Source organism: Galeopterus variegatus, unplaced genomic scaffold (assembly GCF_000696425.1).
Source record: "Galeopterus variegatus unplaced genomic scaffold, G_variegatus-3.0.2 Scaffold1184, whole genome shotgun sequence".
NCBI classification, from domain to species: domain Eukaryota; kingdom Metazoa; phylum Chordata; class Mammalia; order Dermoptera; family Cynocephalidae; genus Galeopterus; species Galeopterus variegatus.
Window position 1 is genome coordinate 207,390 of NW_007727295.1, and position 4,732 is coordinate 212,121.

The window sequence follows — 4,732 nt, forward strand, 5'->3', positions numbered from 1 at the left end:
AACTATTTGCAGTTCCCTACTTTCCATGTTTCCTCCCCCATGTTGCTTTTTTTTCCCCAGCCTTTAATCATTTCCTCTTCCTTACTCATATTTAATATACACATCATATTTCCCTTGTCCTAATAAATTTCCCCCAGACCATCCAGGCTAAGTTATGTGTCCTTCCTCTGTACTTTACAGTATCAGAGAGTTTACCCATTGCTGTATTAATAACTGCCCTGTAATGTCATTTACTGTGTCATTTATGTAGTGTCTGTTATTTTGAGGGTTCAGTATGAACCCAAGAATACTCTCAGGTTTAATGATTTACTAGAAGTATATACAGAATTCAGAAAAGCCTTTTACAATGCAAGAATGTAGATTAAAATCAGCATCAGGAAAAAGCACATAGGGAAGTGTATGGGAGAATTCCAGGAACAAGCTTCCAGCTGTCTTTTCCCAGTGGGATTGTACAGACAGCACTTACTTCTCCTAACACAGAATATTGCCAAACAGGGAATCTCACCTGAGCCTTGGTGTCCAGAGTTATTATTGGGGTTCAGCCACATAGACATGAATGACCACCTTTACGGTTGACCCTAGTCTTGAGTAACTCCAAGTGGCCCAAGCCCCTCCCTGCCATAAATCATGCTATTACCACGGACTGTCTGGCATGGCCCAAAGCCTCCAGTCAGACAAAGAGACTCTTATTAGGCAGACTATTCCAAGGGCTTAGAGGTTTACTCACATACTACCAGGAGCCAGAGACAAAGTTCCAAACCTTTCTTCTGGCAAGGCTAATCTCTACTGTACATCTTCCCACCAAAGTGTGATTCCCCTAAGAGTGAAGACTGTACCACGTTCATCTCTAAATTGTCATTGTCTGCACATGTTCAAGCCAGAATAACAGCTAGTGTATGACTTCAGAATGAATGAATGAATGAATGAACATTAAAAGGAGTGAAGTCTTTTTCTTAACAGCTCTTTGAAACTCTACAATTTTTTCACAACCACCTTCTAAGACCGGAACTGAACTTACTAAATAGGTCCCTTTACCTGCATCTCAGTAGCCATCTAATCTCTGTCTCTATCTCTCAGTACATAAGTGGGGTATGCATTGGTAAGAGACAAAGAGAAACCCAAGAGTCAAAAAAGTAGACTCAGACTGCTACCTTCTCCCATGCATCATAGATGGACCAACTCCCATAAGACAGTTGCGTAATAGAACCCAACAGTAGAGGTGGGAAGAGCACTGTTCCTTCACCAGCGGTAGGCAGAGATCTCTCAGAAGAGAAAACATGTCTGTATCTTTCTCTGTGCAGTGCCTCTCCAATAAGTGGGGTCAGAAGAAAGTTGACTATCACATTTAATTCCTGTGACTCTAAGACAGTTTCCTTGTTTTCAAACATCTTCTCCATAAATGTCTCAGTCTCAAATACCTCACTACTAGGAATCAAATTCTCTGAATCAATATGTATTTTTTAATTGCCCTTATTCTTACTCTCGGTGTTCCATATAGTCTCTTTTTAAGTAGTCTTTAAAAAGTGAAAATTAGTTTACATTACTACTCTGTTTATATCCTACAGTGGATCCCTGTGTCAGTTAGAATAAAAGGCATAGTCTTGTTGTGGCCAACAAGACCATAAATCCTGCACGATCTGGCCTCTGACTACTTCTCAATCTCACCTACTCATTCTGCTATTTTGTTTCTAGTAGCAACTTGCAACTCTCTAGCATTATCTTTTTCATTTATTTGTCTGTATTCTACTTTGCTGTGATTTGAATAAAAACTCCATAAGGTCAAGGCCCTTAATTGTCTTGCTCACTGCTTTAGGCCCAGTTATAGGGTAGTTCCTGGTGCATGGTGCTCATCACCTGTTTTGTAGTCATTCATATGGAAGCATGAATGAGTGTTATCAGAAGGACAGATAGCAGCTCACGGAATGGCAGCTTCTGTAGGAGGAATTAGGAAAGTTTATGCAAGTTCTCAATGCCACAGGGAAAGCTAAGCATGATGGAGCTTTGTGTATGCAGGAAGTGTGCAACAACCTCAGACTCCTGAAAGCAGGCATGCCTGCAAAAGGAGAGGAGAGAAGAAAACACAAGAATGAGTAATGCCGCTCCCCCCTTTCAAGCCTGTCTCTCATCTTGGTGCCCTTTCCATCCACTCTCAGCATTAATATGCCACCACTACCATGATGCTTCTGGTATACAGTATCAGAAGAAAATAACATGAAAATACTTATTCTCCTTCCTCTGTTAATGTCGCATTGACTTCCAGAAATATTTAGTTTTTAAACACCTTCAGTAGTTCTTTATTACATACAAGATAAATCAATAACCATTATTGTATGAACCTATGCTATGATTGCTGGCTCTGTTGTCACTAGTACTGATGAGCCTATCCTCTCAAGAGCCCTTTCTACTACTAAAAGGCAGTGATAGCAGTTGGGGAATAGAGTCAAACTTCTCCATCTCAAGGAAGGAAAAACAGATAACAGAATAAAAGAGACAGACATTTCTCTACCCCACAACGATTGGAAAGGAAACAGAAGGGACAATCAGTAGAAACCTACTTCATGCCGAGGAAACTGTGGTTTTAGCTAGAATTAAAAAAGAAAAAAAGGAGACCATAATTCTAATTAAGTGACCCAAAAAAGGCTCGGTTCTAAGTCTGTGTCTGCCTGTCCTCAAAGCCCCTCTTCTTTCAGGTACTGGAGGATGCCCTCCTTTGGTAAGCCCAAATGGAAGAAAGAGAATTAGGAGGGATTTTGTTCACTGTACTAATATTGAAAATTAACAGAACTGTGTTCAGGCTTGGAATATGTATACACAGAAATATGGCTGGTGGGATGTTAGAAAGCCTCACAATATGCATTTTACTTATTCTTTCCTCAAAGAAGAATGGAAAGAAGCACACTGAGAAGGAAACATGCTTGGTTGTTGCTCTATCTCTGACCTGTAAGAAAGGGATGGGGAGAGAGGCTGCAACTCTGGAGAGAGAAGCAGCTGTCTTTCTGCAGAAGATGTGCTCTGTAGTGTAGAAAAGCAGGCAGGCATGCAGCCCAGAGCTGATCAAGAGAATCTTCCTCCTCCAAGTTCTTAATGTAAAACACTCAAAGGGTTAAAGATGCTAGATTTTTTTTTTTTTTGGTTGCTATGTGCAGCTAGAGAAAAAGCAGATTGTTCCCGATAACTCCAGGAGCACCCCCTTTAATAGGTGAAGGGTGGACTCAACCACCACGCACTCGCTGACGTGCAGTTGATCCCCAGAGACTCCAGGGTGTTTTTGTGTGTGATCAATGTAATGTTCCACTGCTAAATTTAGGGACTCTGAATCCTATGACAATGGCACCTCACCATGAATAATTAGCAATGAAAAATTGTGGATGGTGACAGTTTTAATTATTTAATCTCCAAGGTTTTGATTAAATTGAAGCCCTTTGCTACAGGGCCAAAAATGTACATGTACACAAGTTAAGATTATAAAGTAATAAGGCTGATAACACAAATCACAAGATAAAAAGGGTCTTATGACACAGCCCCCCTATGTTTATGTGAGATTAGTCATATGTGTGTGTGTGAGGTGTAAAACCCTGGAGACACCTGTATACATATGTTATAGTGAACATTAGTATGAGTGTTATTCAAGAGGGATGAATATGTTCATGCATTTCTAAAAGTGTATGGAAATACAGGGAATAAATTTACATGACAGAGTGCATGTGTGCATGTATGTGTTTATATATGAGTGAACAGCTCTGAAGATTCACATGTGTATACCCAGCACTAAAGAAATATGCACGTATGTATGGACATCGGAGCTGCATGTGTATACATAATTCTAAAAGTGTAGCTGCACATGTACAAAATTGTATTTTGTGCATTAAATAGTTGAGGGGTGTGTTTGTGTGTATGTGCGTGTCTGCTTTTGGAAAACAACTATGCTGATTCTGAAGATGTATTTGTATGTATTTTGAGTAGAGTACTGGACATCTATATATCTGTGTATTGCCAGAGATGTGTTTAATTACAACACCGCAAATGTATGCAGAACTGTGTATATATATATGATGCATATACAACTGGAAATTCATATATTTATTGAATATTTCAGATATATTGTATCCAAACATGACAGAATTGTCAATGTGCATGTTATACTGCCATCCTACCATGCATTTATGTGTGCATTTTCACAATATTCAAAAACTCTGTGTAGATGTGTGCAAATGATGTACAAGTTATATGCAGTGAATATATATTATGTATATATTCAATTACAATAATATACAATATATTGTATGTATGCAATGAAAGTAGATTATGCAAAATATATTAAAAACGAATATACCCCTTGGTATAGAGGTGTATGTATAAAATACTTGAGATGTTTGTAAGTCCTACATATTAACCCTATAGATGTTATCCATGTGAATTTTTATTCAATGTTCAAAGTATGTGATATACACAATATTGAAGATAGATAAGTGTGACCATTATATTATAATGAGATAATATTATATAACATTATAAGATAATATTATAATCTTCATAATATTAGAGATACATGTGTAAATATTTATCACACAGGAAGTCTGCACAACATTACAGATATATTGTGTTTGCATATAATATTTTTTAATCGCATAAAATGTACATAATATAAAATTTTCTACTTTAACCACTTTTTTTTTTTTCCTTTTTTTTTTTTTTTTTTTTTTTTTTTTTTTTTTTTTTTTTTTTTTTTTTT